Here is a 19,607-nt window from a genome sequence, read left to right as displayed (position 1 = left end):
TGTCCTTCGTAACGGGTGGAGGTCGCAGTTCTTTCTGCGCGTCTCGGCCGGGAACCCTAATATTCCATCCGTGTCCCATTTGTTTTGTGGCGAGAAAGAGGAAGTGAGCTCAAGCCTCGCGGCCTAATTAAAATCACGAGCAGCTCCGTAGCTGATCTCGTCGCATCTAGACGTCTTTGTTCTGTCCTCCATAGTGGTGACCCTTGATTTTGGTTTCAGAAGAGTATTTCACTGGGTTTTTCTTGTTGCCGACACAACGCACAGCGTTCTGGGCAGTGACTTCCTGGCGCATCACAACATATTGGTTGACGTCGGCCAGCGAAGGCTTCTTGACGCTCTTACAGGCCTTAGCATCAACGGAGTGACCACAAGCCTTCCTTCAATGGGTTTCGCCACTCTCCTTCCGGAAGATGAGACCTATGCCGCGATCCTCAAGGAATCTCCGTCCCTAACGTCGCAGTGTGACTGGACCCAGCCCGTCAAACACCCCGTAGTCCACCGCATATCCACATCCGGTCAGCCAGTTTTCGCTAAGGCCAGACGGCTGAGTCCCGAAAAGCTGGCAATTGCACGCCAAGAATTCGATCATATGTTAGCCGTCGGAATCGTTCGCCCATCAGCCAGCACTTGGTCATCGCCACTCCACATGGTTCCTAAGAAAACTGGCGACTGGAGGCCATGTGGAGACTACCGTGCACTTAACTTGGCAACCGTTCCCGACCACTATCCATTACCCAACATATCGGATTTCACAGCGAGTCTATCAGGAGCCCAGATGTTCTCAAAGACTGACCTCACAAAGGCATACTACCAGATACCCATGGCAGAAGAGGACATCCCCAAAACCGCAATCGTGACTCCTTTCGGCCTATTCGAGTTTCTCCGAATGCCCTTTGGACTGCGAAACGCAGCCCAATCGTTCCAACGCTTCATGGATAATATCACGAGGGGCCTGCCCTTCGTTTTTGCTTACCTTGACGACCTCCTTGTGGCCAGTACCTCCCGTAAAGAACACACACATCATCTCCGTACGTTATTCCACCGCCTTGCCGACCACGGCCTTCTTATCAACGCCGACAAATGCGAATTTGGAGTCCCCGCGCTCGAATTTCTGGGTCATCGGGTCGATGCCAGCGGGATTACACCACTCGCGAGCAAAGTCACTAAAGTACAGGAGTTTCCCCTCCCAACATCAAGTACGCAACTCCGACGATTTATTGGCATGGTAAACTTCTACCGGCGTTTTGTCCCCCATTGTGCGACAATCCTCCGTCCACTCGAGGAGCTCCTTAAGAATGCCCGCAGTAAGCCTTCGGGTCTCGTTTGGTCACCGGAGCAAACCGACGCGTTTAACCAAGCGAAACGTGCCTTAGCATCAGCAACAACGTTATTCCATCCTGTCTGCGAAGCTCCCACGTCTGTAATGGTGGACGCCTCCGGTCAGGCACTTGGAGCGGTCCTGCAGCAGCACGTCGGTGGCCATTGGCATCCACTAGCTTTCTTTTCCAAGAAACTCTCACCAGCAGAGGAAAAATACAGCACGTTCGGTCGTGAGCTTCTGGCTGCATTCGCCGCAGTGAAAAACTTCCGATATTTCTTGGAAGACAAGCAATTCATCGTTTACACTGATCACAAGCCACTCGTATACGCCTATCAATCCGGCAGTAGCCGCTACTCCCCTCGAGAAATCCGTCAGCTCGCTTTCTTGGCAGAGTTCAACGCAACATTCGAGCATGTCAAGGGCGCTGACAACATCCCCGCCGATACCCTTAGCCGCATATCCTCCATTCACCACAACCCAATTAGCCTCGAGGAGATCGCACAGCGTCAGCACGACGATCAGGAGCTGCAGCACCTTCTCTCTGGACGTTCTTCCCTCACCCTACACGAAGTACGCTATCACGGAATTTCGGAGCCTATTTTCTGTGATACATCTACGGGTTCGGAGCGACCATTCGTTCCTAGGAGCCTCCGGCGCCCAATCTTTGCAGCCCTCCACGGGCTTTCCCATCCGGGTATCAAGGCTACGCAGCGCCTCGTCAGCGCCCGTTACGTCTGGCCGTCCATGAACACTGACATTCGCGTGTGGACAAGGTGCTGCGCGTCTTGTCAGCGAGCCAAGGTGCACAGACACATTGTTCCCCCCTTGTCCACATACCCATTGCCAACTACGCGTTTCGACCAGGTCCACATCGATATCGTCGGGCCGCTTCCTCCTTCGAACAACCATCGTTACCTTTTGACATGCATCGACAGGTACACGCGCTGGCCTGAGGCCGCCCCGATGCAGGACATTACCGCCGACACCGTCGCCCGCACTTTTGTCTCAACATGGATCGCCCGCTTTGGTACCCCTTCCCAAATCATAACCGACAGGGGAAAACAGTTCGAATCTCGCCTTTTCACGGCCTTGACGAAGCTCCTGGGTACCAACCGCTGCCGTACGACCGCGTATCACCCGGCAGCTAACGGGATCGTAGAACGTTTTCATCGGCACCTCAAAGCAGCCATCATGGCGCGAGAAGACCCATCCCGGTGGCACGACTCCCTTCCCCTCGTCCTTCTCGGGATCCGGTCCGCTTGGAAAGAAGATCTCGGGTGCGCGGCTGCTGAGCTCGTTTACGGTACGACTCTTCGCCTTCCGGCCCAGTTTTTCGACAGCCCCTCGCAGGTTCCCGTCGACCCTTCGGTGTACTTGTCCCGCCTCCGTGAGCAGTTCTCAAGGATGCGTCCGACTCCAACACGTGCTCAGCAACCCGGAACAACTTTCGTGTCCCCGCACCTCCGCTCCGCTTCGAAAGTTTTCGTTCGCACGGATGCGGTCCGCAAGTCTCTCCAACCTCCATATTCGGGCCCTTACACGGTCCTGAAGCACGGGCCCAAGCACTTCACCATCGACTTCAACGGGAGACCAGACACTGTATCGATCGAGCGGCTCAAACCTGCTTTTACCGAAGCCGACGTCTCGGCCTCCAGTTTCACATTTGAAGACTACGAGTGACTCCGTCCCTTCTAAGGGGGGGAAGCCTTTGTGGCGAGAAAGAGGAAGTGAGCTCAAGCCTCGCGGCCTAATTAAAATCACGATCAGCTCCGTAGCTGATCTCGTCGCATCTAGACGTCTTTGTTCTGTCCTCCATAAATGCATCCAGTGAATACAGGTGATATATACGAGGGTTCACCAAAAAATTCCCAGAGTGCTTTTATTGCTGACCGGCATAGGGCAGCAGAAGGGTACGGTGGGAGATGTGGCCCTGACCAACCAGCGTGCCGCGTGGTGCCACCATGACCTACAAGATCATAACGACCATGTCATAATCGGCTACCCCTATGAGGAGCCCGTCCGCTCCATCCGCTAGGAGCGCTACTAATCGGCAAGCGAGACCTGAATCACGATTGGACGATGGAAATTTGAATTCTGAACGCGCAGAAGCATATGTACGACTACCGTAGCAGACGACAACAATAGCTCCAATGAAAACTCGTAGAATGATGATGATAATCAAGCTCAGAATGAAGCTCTGAAATGTCCACCGCTTGTACAGAAATACTAAGGTAAGCTGAAGTACAAAGTAGTAGAAGTTGAGGAAGGAATAACTGGTCTGTTGCATGGCGACGACAAGCACGAACACCAATCCTTAACGTGACGTGCATCTCGATCTACTCTGTTACCAGAGTTATTACCAATTTTTTGGTAACAGGCAGGACCCCGTCTGCAGTTTCATCATGAGCATCAAACATGAACAGAGAACAAACAAGTTTTGTGTCAAACTTGAGAAATCTGCTACGGAAACGTTTGAGATGATTCGGCACGCCTATAGCGATGAATCACTGAGCCGGACAACCTGTTTTGAGGGGCAAGCACGTTTTAGAAGTGGCATGAATTCATTGGACGACGATGAACGGTCAGGAAGACCGCGAGCAGCGCGGCGGAAAGTGTTGCATTTTCTTCGTTCTCTTCGACATTCGCGGTATTGTGCGCCAAGAATTCGTCCTTGCTTGCCACACTGTTAACTTTGAACTACTGTACTGCAAAATTTTGAGTCGCCTGAGGAAGGACTTAGGCGAAAACGTCCAGAACTGTGCCGTGAACAAAATTGGGTGCTCCACCACGACAATGCTCCCTCACACACGTCATTGAAAACACGCGAGTTCCGTGCACGTAACGGCATGATCGTTGCTCCCCTTCCCCTTATTCGCTGGACTTGGCCTCCTGCGACGTCCTCCTGTTCCCTAAGCTGAAGTGCCGTGGATCTGACCAAGTCCAGATGATCCACGTGGAATAGCAGAAGGCGCTTCAGCAGCTGGAAGAACGAGACTTCCAGGAGATGTTCCGACAATGGCAGCGGCGCTGGGAGCCATGTGTAGGCGCCCAAGGAGCCTACTTTGAAGGGAATAGGGCAGAAATTTGAATAAACGATCGGGTTGCATCTTTATAGGGCTAGTCCGGGAACTTTTTTCATCAACCCTCGTATCTTGGATAACCTGGGATTAATGCGAGCTTTATTTTGGCTAAGGATTGGCCAGAAAGCTCAAAAAGTGGGTGGAGCCCCAGCAGGGCAGGTGCTAGGGGGTGTGCGGGCCCGGCCTGAGGCAAAGACACATCGCGGGACCTGTTTCACACCAGCAGTAATGAACAGATAAGAAATGATAAGACCTTCCCAGTGGAAGATTTTAGCAGTCCGGGAAATGGCAGCAGGAGACAAGGGTGCGAAATCCTCGGTATAGCTTGCAGGGTTGGAGGATTTTTCTTAAAATCGTGACTTTTTCTCATCACATGAAGCAACGGCACATAACACATTCTTCTCTCATTTCTGATTTAGTCGAAGATCGCGCGTGCCATTAACTACATACTCGATATATATAAAAAAGTAACCTCTGGTTGAGGCCTTCGTGCGCGGGGTCTAAGGCGGTCGCCCTACTCGCCCCCCCCCCTTTATCTTTGGCCCTGAGCTCCAGGTATAGTCGAGTCCCAATAATGGCCAGACTCCCGTTTTCATACACGGCATTTCGCCGCACGCAGCCGTATATTAAAGTGCCACTCCGGACTCTGAAAACAAAGTTTATATTATTTAGTCCATGAAAAGAAGGTGCCTCAAAGATTCTATACGCAAAATTTCAATCCCGTTTACGAACGCTGTGCATTTCTGACAGTTTTTGAATATCTGCTGAGTCTCCACAAGTTTCGATGACGCAGCGAGCGAGCGACGTAATCATAAGCCCACAAACTGCAATGATGTCACGTTCTGGAGAGGGCACTCATCTCCTAGCAACAAGGCTGGGTTCTGGGGGAGAATCACGCCGGGGAGAACTCATGTGAGGATGATTGAAAGAGGGGAAAATAGGAGAGATGTCTTCTCTCTCCTTCGCGTTTCCTCTAAGGTTGGGGCAGTCCGACGGCATACGTGACGTGGGCTCCGCCAACGGAGCGCAAAAAGTGAACCCCTCGGAAGACGCGGAGGGCAACAACGTTGCCAGATGAGAGCCGGGCGTGCCGTCGGAGTGTAATAGGACGTCACGGTTCTCAAAAATAAAAATTTTCTCTAGCTTTCGCTTCACGTAGAGCAAAATATTTTTGCGGGAATGTAAAGTGAGACGAGAAGATTTCAGTAACATAGCTTTTTTATCATTCTAAATACACGAGATTTATTCCGTAGTGGCACTTTAAAAGGGAGTCTGGCCATCGGGAGGAGTCCCAAACAAGAGGCTCGACCTGTCAATCAGTTTCGGGCCTCTGATTAGTTTGCTGTTTACCGCAGTAGTGGCCATGACACGTGACTGCCACCCTGAATGACGGCGAAAACACATACGGTGAATCTGGGATTTCGTGACAAAAATTCATTATACGCAAGACTGATTTTAGTCTCGAAGGCCCGAAACGCCGAGCTATGGTGGCTTGATTGGCACTTTGAGAAGTTCGTTTTTGGTGTTTTAACCTCACTGGTGATGATGGAGATCTGGGGCTAACAATGGGTTTTGCGTTAGAACACAGTACCCTACATATACATTTTGTCTCGCTTAATGTGATAGAAAGTCATACTTAAACATCTGCTTGTCTAAACACTATGGGATCAACACTATTTATGTCCTGCACTTACGCTGTCACAAGTCGATAGAGCCTCAAGTTTTCGGGAAACACTTTTTTTTTTTCTTTCTAAATCTGGGGGTAAAAGTTGCATAAATAAAATGTGCTCTAAATTCGCACGAATTCTGAAAAAGTTGCAGCAAGCTAAACTCAAGGAGAAATGGGGCTAGCTACTCAAGCTAACTGTACTGGTTTTTACAGTGCAGGACAAAAGTTTGCGGAACATGCTCTGGCGTATTCCTTTCTCAGAGTGACACGCTAGCAGCGAATTGGACAGTACGGACTTACAGGCATGTGCTTAGGTAACCCAGTCATCTGTTTGCCAGTGGAATGCGGAGGAGCAAGTTTTGTAAACTTTTGTCCAGCACTGTACGAGCTCAGTAGTAGAGAGACGTATAGAACCGAGCCCCAGGCGAATCTAGGACCCCCCTACCCTGAGCCCTGCGCGTATTTTTCCCTGCGCGGCGCGTGTGCGGAGGGTTGTCCACGTGATTATCGGTGGGGGAGGGCTGCGCGTGCGCTCATCGTAGCATATTTTTCAGCCTGGGCAGACTTCTTGGGCCGACTTCACATATTTTTCCGGCAACAGGTGAGCGGTTTACATGCAGAGACATGCAAAGAAGGGTCATACACAAAACGTACGAGTGAAAATATATTTATTAATGTCATTCAAGTTCAGATATATTTATTAAAGCCAATAGTGCTGGGAATTGTGATGCGAATCAGGTGAAGGAGAAAAACCCAGCCGAAAAAACCTTAACCACCTGTAACAGGGCGGTGCTCGGGTGGAGGGTTGCTGTGGTGGGCGGAGCGTGGCAGGAGGGCTGCGCGCTTACCATTCATCCTGGGCTGACTTCTTTCACCATTTTCCTACTTGGGCCGACTTCCTTCCCATGACAGGTGGGCGGAGCGTGACCGGAGGGCTGCGTGCGTGCTTACCATTCACACTGGGCTGACTTCTTTCATAATTTTCATACTTGGGCGTCGCGTGGCCGGAGGGCTGCGTGTGCGTTTACCATTCAGCCTGGGCCGCCGACTTTCGTCATTTTTCAGCCTGGGCCGTCGACTTTCGTCATTTTTCAGCCTGAGTCGACTTGAATCGTAATTTTTCCAGCTACAACAGGTGTGCAGTTTACATGCAAAGGATAGCCATACACAAATGTACAAGTGAAAATATATTTATTAAAGTCATTAGGAATTATGTTATGACTCTGCGTGAATGGGAAAAACTTAGCCAAAAATCTGAAATAGAAGGAACACAATACACGTAACAAAGAATATTACAGGTATGATACATTAGCATTGAATAGGTATCACAAATCAAACACAATATTTTTATTAGTGGAAGTTTTCAATGAATCAGAATTGATAGCGCATTTAAAATATTCTTAATCAATACTATTACAATCAAAATTACAAATTGTATTATAAAACGTCTAATATTCCTATACGTGAGAACCATCAGTGCAATAGCGGGAAGTTCTGATAGTTGTATGTAATTAACTGAACAGCAGAGACACTGGAAGACTATGGGACACGAACACGAGACGAAATAAAATCTATACCACTACAAAGAAGATATTCCACTTCACCACATAGCACGCTTCTAGCCAACAATCAGAACAAAGAACGACACGAACACAAGAGGAAAATCAGAAGAAAAAATCAAACTCATCAGAAAATAGATATGTTAAAAATGAACTTCACCACATAGCACACTCCTAGCCAACAAACAGAACGACACGAACACAAGACGAAATAAAATCTATACCACTACAAAGAAGATATTCCACTTCACCACATAGCACACTCCTAGCCAACAAAGAACGACACGAACACAAGAGGAAAATCAGAAGAAAAAATCAAACTCATCAGAAAATAGACATGTTAAAAATGAACTTCACCATATAGCGCGCTCCTAGCCAACAACCAGATCTAATGATATCTGACCTGTATGATTTGTTGAAGACGGATGTCGATAGATGTATGGAAGACCACGGAACACGAGCGACAAGAGGAAATAAAATCTATACCACTACAAAGAAGATATTCTTAATCAATACGATTACAATCAAATTACAAAGTGTATTATAAAAGTCTGAGACGTGAGAACCATCTTTGCAATAGCGTGAATATTTGTCATAACATTTCGAGCGCAATAGGGAATCTCAGTTTCATATTCCAACATTACTCAACTTTTAATTTCTTATTAAGTGAACAGCATAGACGTAAGGAAATAACGAGAAACAACACAATCAAGAGCTACAATTAATAGAGAGCCAAACCTGCGCAACATCCAAACATATAGAAATAATAGCTAATCAATCTATCAAAGGCGAAATAGCACAGACTTAACGCTGAAGAACAGAGGAACACGCGGCGGCACGTAAACAACAATAGAGGAAAATAATCTATCACTGAACCATCATAAAATCGACCAATATACAATTTTCATTCTAACAAACACTACGAACCTTGATGAAGGTATCCAAGACGTAGAAAATATGCACTGTTTTCATTCTTTTCCTCAAAGCCAGGAGACTTTATGTCTCTATCTATGTGACCATAGCACCGCGCATGCTTTATCACTCAAAGGGTTGGGGGCTATATTCCTTCGTCCAGCAAACAGGACGCTCTAGAGGTCAGATAAGAGAGTTCAAAGGCGATATATTTTATTGTGCAGCGCAAATAGATGTCGATATCACTCGCTGGGGTCACTATCTTTTCGCATCCTTTCCTGAAACGGAAATCTTTCGTCAAAGTGGTTGACAAGTCGGCTAAGTTTGTAGAGATGCGATATTGTTATTGAAGATGTAGAGAAAGTCCAAATTATTAATTGGTAGCAACGATACACAATCGAAAACGAGAAACAGATCTAATTACATCAATTTTGTAATATCTTGCAACAGAAATTTCTAATGAACCACACAGAAATATCAAATGTGAAATGCAACTCAGAGTTATGAGGCATTCCCATCTTAGAGGTACTTACTTATGTCATGCGAGTGAACAATTGGAACAAATACAAGACAATAATTATTTCGTGCGGTAAGTTCACAACTCATAGAATATCAATCGAGTGAATACTTGAAACAAAATCAAAACAATAATTCTCACGACAGGTGGAGATTATAGCATTCTAAACCAGATAATAAAATTTTAATCAATAAAATAAACATAGATATGCTTTTAATTAAGTGTAGATGTGCACTTGAAAACAGAAGAGACAATTGCTCTACATTGAAAAGATGGACAGATTTTGTACTCGATACCATAAGTCATGGGAAGATGTGATAAAAAACTGCTTCGAAAAGGAGGAGCCGCGAAACGATTTCATTATCGCTGCATTTCAATACGTCCTAGACATGGTCGTATTCGGAGATATGGTACAAACTACAGAACTGAAGGTGCAAGAATTTATATGCCGAATCTACAATACTTATAAAAATATCTGCACATCAACGTCGGAAGGGCCATTGGGATTGATGGCGGAGTTTTTGAGGTTTGCCAACGAAGAATTGAAATACACTAGACCAGATGTAATTGTAATCATTGCAATGGGCATTGCATACATCAAGAAAGCAGTCGGATCAAATTATCATATACAAGCGGTCTATATCGCACGATTCATTACGGATTTGTTGAAATTACACATATCTGAGATGGAAAGTACATAAAATCTTATCACGTGATATATTCCACTACCACGGCAACGCAATTATTTTCTTCTACCAGTCTCTACAACGATGTCGAATCAACAGAAGTTCAATATTGTCGTGCAAGGTCTGATGTATTATCACCTGTTGAAACTCAACAAACATATCAATTGCGGTGGACCACCGGACGATTTTCATCTAATACTCTCTTGTACGCCATTCAAGAACCTTCATACAAAGAAAGGAAGCATCAATAAGAGACTCTGCAAGTTCATCGCGACAAAGTGCAAGTTGTTGAAGCAATACAAACACGGCGACAACATAGCGCCTGCGTTAATCAACGCTGGATTCAAGCGCCCAATAATCAGAATAAACTATTTAATGTCTTCGGAATTCATCAATGAAGACAACAAACGAAAACTTCAGAGTTTGAAATAGAACTGTAATTTATCGAAATAAACAAGTGTATAAGTGAAACAATAATTGTAATCTTTGTCATCATTATAATGAATTCTTCGCATCACAATGAAAAACACTTTACATTTAGCATGGCTAGACTGAGAACAATGATCGCTAAGGAAACGAATATTCCACAATTTGTGTAAGAATTCTCATATGGAATGAGACCTGACCACCAAATAGGTTTTACTCGACTACACTCTGTACAAATTCAACACCCGATGGATAGAATTGCCGGAGAAGGATCGGTCATTGAAATTTAGAGACATGATACATCGGTCTATGATTACAAAAAGGATCACTAATCTCATGTGAAAACTTATCATATTTCATGAATTAAATTCCACAGTGCATGTATATTTCTCAATCAGTTGCACTATCCCAGACTTAGTAAAAGAAGAAAAGGCCTCTTTGACAAGCAACCGATTGGAGTGCGGAACAAATAAATAAATATTTTTGTCAACACAGTTGTCCATTGTTTGAGTAGGAAAAAGGAGCCGTCCAAGGCTTGCAGTGGGGGCCAAGATATGGCAAAACGGGAAATAAGGCAAGATAACTGATTGCGGCGGGTCGTTCGCGACAACTTTTACAATCGCATTGGGGTTCACTGCCTGGGAGATAACACGAAGCCTTCGCGAAAAGCGAATCTATTATCAGATGCCACAATGCAAACGAAAGATTTTACGAGCACGACGTACAGGCCAAGTCTACGTTTCTAATCACGTAGTCTTCGTAACACACGGCACACAAACGTATATGAAATAATTTCCAAGTGGCAATCAGATTTTGGGAGAAGCGGATCACACAACAGCCATCAGAAGTGCTTAACCAATATACAATGAAGATGAGCGTTATGCATAAACACAATGGAAGATATGTTATATTATAATAACCAGATCAGCGCAGGTCACACATAAACGTAGATCCAATTCACAAAATATACTCGAGATTTCCCGTAACCATACAGAAAAACTATCACAATATTTTAGTGTCATAGCATCCGGGCACTACAAATGGAAAGGCCATACTTTAATTTTATAAGTCTTTAGCTCATAACATTGTAAAACGCAAATTCCACACTAAAGATCATTTTCTTCTTTAAATTTTCAAAATCAAAACTGCACGCTATTTCTTGCATTTTTCTAAAGATATAGATTAAAAAGTTGTGCATATACTCACACATACTATACAAGATATTTGATTGTGGATTAATTGCTAAAATTTATCGATCCACATTGAGGAGAAGTGTTGACTACCACACAACGGTAAGAGTTTAATCACAATTTGAACAAGTGTTGCAATTTATGATCAGTGTTGTAGAATGTGTAATTTCACAATACGCAAGCTTTAGGTCGCTCACTTTGACGAGCACTCTTTCATGATGTCAGGGAATTTAATCGAATGGATTGATATTTTCTGTATACACTATAACATAATGCGAATTCTTTATGTCGCGGATATTAAAAGTTACGAATATTTTTCGAACGAAAATTTACTTAAGACTCGAAGAAAGGGTCACCCGGGTCGACGAACCCGTTTCCAGAAAAAGCAACACGCTCGCGTGCGGTACCGCGTTAACGCGTCGGGCGCAGAATCGCGTTCGGTTTCGGGTACGGCATTATGGAAACGCGGCCCGGCGTGTTGCCGAAACGTCTTCGACGACGCGGGTGACCCTTTCTTCGAGTCTTAAGTAAATTTTCGTTCGAAAAATATTCGTAACTTTTAATATCCGCGACATAAAGAATTCGCATTATGTTATAGTGTATACAGAAAATATCAATCCATTCGATAAATTCCCTGACATCATGAAAGAGTGCTCGTCAAAGTGAGCGACCTAAAGCTTGCGTATTGTGAAATTACACATTCTACAACACTGATCATAAATCGCAACACTTGTTCAAATTGTGATTAAACTCTTACCGATGTGTGGTAGTCAACACTTCTCCTCAATGTGGATCGATAAATTTTAGCAATTAATCCACAATCAAATATCTTGTATAGTATGTGTGAGTATATGCACAACTTTTTAATCTATATCTTTAGAAAAATGCAAGAAATAGCGTGCAGTTTCGATTTTGAAAATTTAAAGAAGAAAATGATCTTTAGTGTGGAATTTGCGTTTTACAATGTTATGAGCTAAGGACTTATAAAATTAAAGTATGGCCTTTCCATTTGTAGTGCCCGGATGCTATGACACTAAAATATTGTGATAGTTTTTCTGTATGGTTACGGGAAATCTCGAGTATATTTTGTGAATTGGATCTACGTTTATGTGTGACCTGCGCTGATCTGGTTATTATAATTAACATATCTTCCATTGTGTTTATGCATAACGCTCATCTTCATTGTATATTGGTTAAGCACTTCTGATGGCTGTTGTGTGATCCGCTTCTCCCAAAATCTGATTGCCACTTGGAAATTATTTCATATACGTTTGTGTGCCGTGTGTTACGAAGACTACGTGATTAGAAACGTAGACTTGGCCTGTACGTCGTGCTCGTAAAATCTTTCGTTTGCATTGTGGCATCTGATAATAGATTCGCTTTTCGCGAAGGCTTCGTGTTATCTCCCAGGCAGTGAACCCCAATGCGATTGTAAAAGTTGTCGCGAACGACCCGCCGCAATCAGTTATCTTGCCTTATTTCCCGTTTTGCCATATCTTGGCCCCCACTGCAAGCCTTGGACGGCTCCTTTTTCCTACTCAAACAATGGACAACTGTGTTGACAAAAATATTTATTTATTTGTTCCGCACTCCAATCGGTTGCTTGTCAAAGAGGCCTTTTCTTCTTTTACTAAGTCTGGGATAGTGCAACTGATTGAGAAATATACATGCACTGTGGAATTTAATTCATGAAATATGATAAGTTTTCACATGAGATTAGTGATCCTTTTTGTAATCATAGACCGATGTATCATGTCTCTAAATTTCAATGACCGATCCTTCTCCGGCAATTCTATCCATCGGGTGTTGATTTGTACAGAGTGTAGTCGAGTAAAACCTATTTGGTGGTCAGGTCTCATTCCATATGAGAATTCTTACACAAATTGTGGAGTATTCGTTCCTTAGCGATCATTGTTCTCAGTCTAGCCATGCTAAATGTAAGGTGTTTTTCATTGTGATGCGTAGAATTCATTATAATGATGACAAAGACTACATTTATTGTTTCAGTTATACACTTGTTTATTTCGATAAATTACAGTTCTATTTCAAACTCTGAAGTTTTCGTTTGTTGTCTTCATTGATGAATTCCGAAGACATTAAATAGTTTATTCTGATTATTGGGCGCTTGAATCCAGCGTTGATTAACGCAGGCGCTATGTTGTCGCCGTGTTTGTATTGCTTCAACAACTTGCACTTTGTCGCGATGAACTTGCACAGTCTCTTATTGATGCTTCCTTTCTTTGTATGAAGGTTCTTGAATGGCGTACAAGAGAGTATTAGATGAAAATCGTCCGGTGGTCCACCGCAATTGATATGTTTGTTGAGTTTCAACAGGTGATAATACATCAGACCTTGCACGACAATATTGAACTTCTGTTGATTCGACATCGTTGCAGAGACTGGTAGAAGAAAATAATTGCGTTGCCGTGGTAGTGGAATATATCACGTGATAAGATTTTATGTACTTTCCATCTCAGATATGTGTAATTTCAACAAATCCGTAATGAATCGTGCGATATAGACCGCTTGTATATGATAATTTGATCCGACTGCTTTCTTGATGTACGCAATGCCCATTGCAATGATTACAATTACATCTGGTCTAGTGTATTTCAATTCTTCGTTGGCAAACCTCAAAAACTCCGCCATCAATCCCAATGGCCCTTCCGACGTTGATGTGCAGATATTTTTATAAGTATTGTAGATTCGGCATATAAATTCTTGCACCTTCAGTTCTGTAGTTTGTACCATATCTCCGAATACGACCATGTCTAGGACGTATTGAAATGCAGCGATAATGAAATCGTTTCGCGGCTCCTCCTTTTCGAAGCAGTTTTTTATCACATCTTCCCATGACTTATGGTATCGAGTACAAAATCTGTCCATCTTTTCAATGTAGAGCAATTGTCTCTTCTGTTTTCAAGTGCACGTCTACACTTAATTAAAAGCATATCTATGTTTATTTTATTGATTAAAATTTTATTATCTGGTTTAGAATGCTATAATCTCCACCTGTCGTGAGAATTATTGTTTTGATTTTGTTTCAAGTATTCACTCGTCTGATATTCTATGAGTTGTGAACTTACTGCCTGAAATAATTATTGTCTTGCATTTGTTTCAATTGTTCACTCGATTGACATAAGTAAGTATCTCTAAGATGGGAATGCCTCATAACTCTGAGTTGCATTTCACATTTGATATTTCTGTGTGGTTCATTAGAAATTTCTGTTGCAAGATATTACAAAAAATTGATGTAATTAAATTTGTTTCTCGTTTTTGATTGAGTATCGTTGCTACCAATTAATAATTTGGACTTTCTCTACATCTTCAATAACAATATCGCATCTCTACAAACTTAGCCGACTTGTCAACCACTTTGACGAAAGATTTCCGTTTCAGGGAAAGGATGCGAAAAGATAGTGACCCCAGCGAGTGATATCGACATCTATTTGCGCTGCACAATAAAATATATCGCCTTTGAACTCTCTTATCTGACCTCTAGAGCGCCCTGTTTGCTGGACGAAGTAATATAGCCCCTAACCCTTTGAGTGATAAAGCATGCGCGGTGCTATGGTCACATAGATAGAGACATAAAGTCTCCCGGCTTTGAGGAAAAGAGTGAAAACCGTGCATATTTCCTATGTCTTGGATACCTCCATCAAGGTTCGTAGTGTTTGTTAGAATGAAAATTGTATATTGATCGATTTTATGATGGTTCAATGATAGATTATTTTCCTTTGTTGATGTTTACGTGTCGCCGCGTGTTCCTCTGTTCTTCAGCGTTAAGTCTGTGCTATTTCGCCTTTTGATAGACTGATTAGCTATTATTTTTCTATGTGTTGGATGGTGCGCAGGGTTGGCTCTCTATTAATTGTAGCTGTTGATTGTGTTGTTTCTCATTATTTCCTCACGTCTATGTTGTTTACTTAATAAGAAATTAAAAGTTGAGTAATGTTGGAATATGAAGCTGAGGTTCCCTATTGCGCTCGAAATGTTATGACAGATATTCACGCTATTGCAATGATGGTTCTCACGTCTCAGACTTTTTATAATATAATTTGTAATTTGATTGTAATCGTATTGATTAAGAATATCTTCTTTGTAGTGGTATAGATTTTATTTCCTCTTGTGTTCTTGTCGTTCGTGTTCTGTTTGTTGGCTATTAGCGTGCTATGTGGTGAAGTTCATTTTTAACATGTCTATTTTCTGATGAGTTTGATTTTTTCTTCTGATTGTCTGAATGATAGATTACTCTGTTCTTTTGATTAGGAATATCTTCTTTGTAGTGGTATAGATTTTATTTCCTCTTGTGTTCGTGTCGTTCTTTGTTCTGTTTGTTGGCTAGGAGCGTGCTATGTGGTGAAGTTCATTTTTAACATGTCTATTTTCTGATGAGTTTGATTTTTTCTTCTGATTTTCTGAATGATAGGTTACTCTGTTGTTTCATTAGGAATATCTTCTTTGTTGTGGTATAGAGTTTATTTCCTCTTGTGTTCGTGTCGTTCTTGTCGTTCGTGTTCCGTGGTCTTCCATACATCTATTGGCAGCTGTCTTCAACAAATCAGGGTAGATATCATCAGATCTGGTTGTTGGCTAGGAGCGTGCTATGTGGTGAAGTTCCTTTTTAATATGTCTATTTTCTGATGAGTTTGACTTTTTCTTCTTCTGATTTTCTGAATGATAGATTACTGTGTTGTTTTGATTAATCAATGTAATGGCATAGATTTTATTTCCTCTTGTATTCGTGTCCCATAGTCTTCCAGGGTCTCTGCTGTTCAGAATTAATTACATACAACTATCAGAACTTTCGTTTATAATCATACTGATTAAGATTGCTTAAATGTGGTGATCGTTTTGATATGGTGTAGCCATTATTTCCCTACATGTTGGATGATTTGTTCTGTATTAATGCTATGTGTTGAATCGAATTATTGCCTTATGTCTGCGCTATTCACTTCAATAAAAATTGATTAATTAAATTTGTGTCATATTGGAATATTAAACTTAGCTTCCATTTGTGATACCTATTCAATGCTATTGTATCAGATTTTTTGTTAAGTTTTTCCCATTCACGCAGAGTCATAACATAATTCCTGACACTAATAATTTTGATAAATACATTGTTATTTGTACTTTTGTGTACGGCTATCCTTTGCATGTAAACAGCCTACTGCACACCTGTTGTAGCTGAAAAAAAAAAACGATTCAAGACGGCTTAGGCTGAAAAATGAGGAAAGTCGGCGGCCCAGGCTGAAGGGTAAACGCGCACGCAGCCGTCCGGCCACGCGCCGCCCACAACAGCAGCCCTCCACTCGAGCGCCGCCCACCTGTTGTACCGGAAAAAAAATTGTGAAGTCGGCTCAGGTGGAAAGGTAAGCGCGCACGCGGCCCTCCTGTCACGCTCCGCCCACCACAGCAGGCCTCCACCCGAGCACCGCCCCTGTTACAGGTGGTGAAGGTTTTTCGGCTGGGTTTTTCTCCTTCACCTGATTGGCATCACAATTCCCAGCACTATTGGCAACTTGATTGGCATTACAATTGGCATTAATAAATATATTTTGACTCGTACTTTTTGTGTATGACCCTTCTTTGCACGTCTCTGCATGTAAACCGCTCACCTGTTGTATCGGAAAAATATGTGAAGCCGGCCAACGAAGTCTGCCCAGGCTGAAAAATACGCTACGATGAGCGCACCCGCAGCCCTCCCCCGCCGATAAGCGCGCGGACAACCCTCCGCACACGCGCCGTGCGGGGAAAAATACGCGCAGGGACGTGTCGCGCGGGGAAAAATACGCACGGGGCTCAGGGCAGGGGTCAGGGGTCCAGGTTGCTGAGTGGGCCCCCTGTAATTTCTAACCGTCCCTTTATTACTGTTTTCCAAAGTCAGACCAATATCCCTCCTGCAACGTGCCACGTGACTTACAAGGTACCCTCATGATCTGCCATCGTTAGAGATGAGACGTGACGTCACAAGTATGGCGGAAAGCGTCTTGTCTCAAATTTCATATAAGGCCATGTCCATGCTTTGTAATTGCATACTTCACTTGACGTTCCAAAGTGCATGTATAGTACGAAGCATGTTCGAAACGATGATTATGGAGAGCCGATGTCTACTGTTAGAGTGGAATAATACCAAAGCCACCTCCCGTGGCATAGTGGTTAGGATTATCACTTTGCTACGTCGAGACTGGGACGTGACACGGGTTCGGATCTTGTCATCGGCTGTGCTGTCTGAGGTTCTCCCTCGGTTTTCCTAAGACTTTCCAGACGAATTGCCCCCACAGTTCCCCCAGAAGTCGGCCCAGGTCGCACATTAACCCTCCTGTCCCCAACTCCTTCCTGCTGTCCTCTCTCCACGTCTTTACGCCGGTCATAGCCACAGTCGCTTCGTGGCGCTCCCACAGAATTCAAATAAAAAATGTATGAAAAATAATAACAACTGCGCTAAGTATTCCGGCAACAAAAGACATTCATAAGGTCATGCTCATCAACGGTAAAAGATCTCATAAACTGTCCATAATCTTTTAAATGCCTCTCTCCCATATCTGTAATATTCTTGAGCTTTAATTCCTCCTAAAACAACCGCTCATAACCATCGTGTTGGTAGACACACCCTTCATGGAGGACATTACGTTTATATTTTTCACGAATGGCCGTTAGAATTGTAATATCATACACTTGACAAACTGCACACATATGAAAATGTGTACTATAATACGCAATAATTAAGCTAGAAGGGAAAATGATTATATATTACGATATCTTATCCCATATGTGAGCAACACTTACACACAGTCACTGCACGGTGACGGTGAAAGAGACGCGGTTCGAGAGGGTACTTCACGTGATGCCTTCATGGGTTCTTATCGTCTTATCAGTTGTTTTTGCACCTGCGGGCCAGCCAAGGTGACGTTTCCTAGCGAAGACATCATTAAACTTACACTTTATATAACGAACTATGTAAAAAAGACGACGAGAATACTTCCAAATAAAAACAATCGAAAAAATCGGTGGTGTCATTACTACAAAAGTCTATTCCTTGATGTGACACCCAAAAAAGTATAATTCATGAGCGGCATCAGAAATACATTGAGTACTTACATCGGAAAGATACAAGGTCCACTTACTTACCTCACTTCCATTGGAGTTTACTTAGTTCAGGACCTCGGAGAAGATCGTCATGCAGTGTGCGAATGTAGAACTATCACCACTATCTTATCTACCTGTACAGCCGGCTTTGGCAAAGTTGCGGGTTTTCTAGTTGCGTAGCAAGGGTCATTTCTGGGAAGTCCTCCTACGATGATATCATGCTGTCCAATGTCACGTGGTAGAGGTGTGCCCCGTGGGCATTTTTACCGGCGGCGGCGTAGAGCACGTTGAAGGACCGGCGGCGTCAGCGGCGTCAATCGCGTGGGCTGTCAACATGGAGGAAGCAAACACAGGAGCGGCCCTTCCAACTTTTTGCCATTGAGACGGGCGTGCCAGCTTCGCACTGAATTCTGGGATGCTCCTGTCTACCATGTGACCGCTCACGTGACCCCAAGAGCATGCGCAGGCCAGCTGCCAAAGCAGACGACGGGAGTCGTGATTGTCTTGCGGTTCAGATATCTGCATTGTGATGAACGCCGCGCGTCCAGTTTTATTTGTGTGTGTTCGGAAGTTTGCTCGGTTTACCCTTCTACTGCAATACCGGTCACGGTCAGCAGGACAAGCACGTAGGACCAGAAACATCATTCGTGGCAGCGACCTTTGTGTGAAGATGTGGCCACGTTTTGTGTGTTTGTTGCTGAAGTGGTAAAGCATGCGAGTAATCAAACTGGTACAACAATGGAGGAAATCAAATGAATCTTAAGCTGTAGCACAGCGTCCGTTTGTAAGGGAACGATTCAAGATGACTCTCACAGACAAGAGTACGAAACAACCGATCCAGTACGTACTTACCAATGAAATGTTATTCCCGTGACAGAGCTGATTTCTGTTGAACGGCAGCCGCAACCGCGGTTGGAACACGTTAGCAAAACGTTGTTTCCGCAATGGTGCTCACATTTTAAGAGTAAATGTCTTTGGAAAGGCATAAAAGCACAGAAAGGAGCACGAGCAACAAAGCGTTGCTAAATCGAAACTTTAGAGAGGATCACGTGGTGGACAGGAAGTAATGGCGGTTTTGACAGGAGCGACCGCCAGAGGGGTCCCACGGAAATCTGTTCGAAACGACCGCTCCTGTGTTTCCTTCCTCCATGCCTGAGG

This window comes from Ornithodoros turicata, unplaced genomic scaffold, assembly GCF_037126465.1.
Source record: "Ornithodoros turicata isolate Travis unplaced genomic scaffold, ASM3712646v1 ctg00000911.1, whole genome shotgun sequence".
Lineage (NCBI taxonomy): Eukaryota > Metazoa > Arthropoda > Arachnida > Ixodida > Argasidae > Ornithodoros > Ornithodoros turicata.
Note: the sequence above shows the minus strand (reverse complement) of the source record.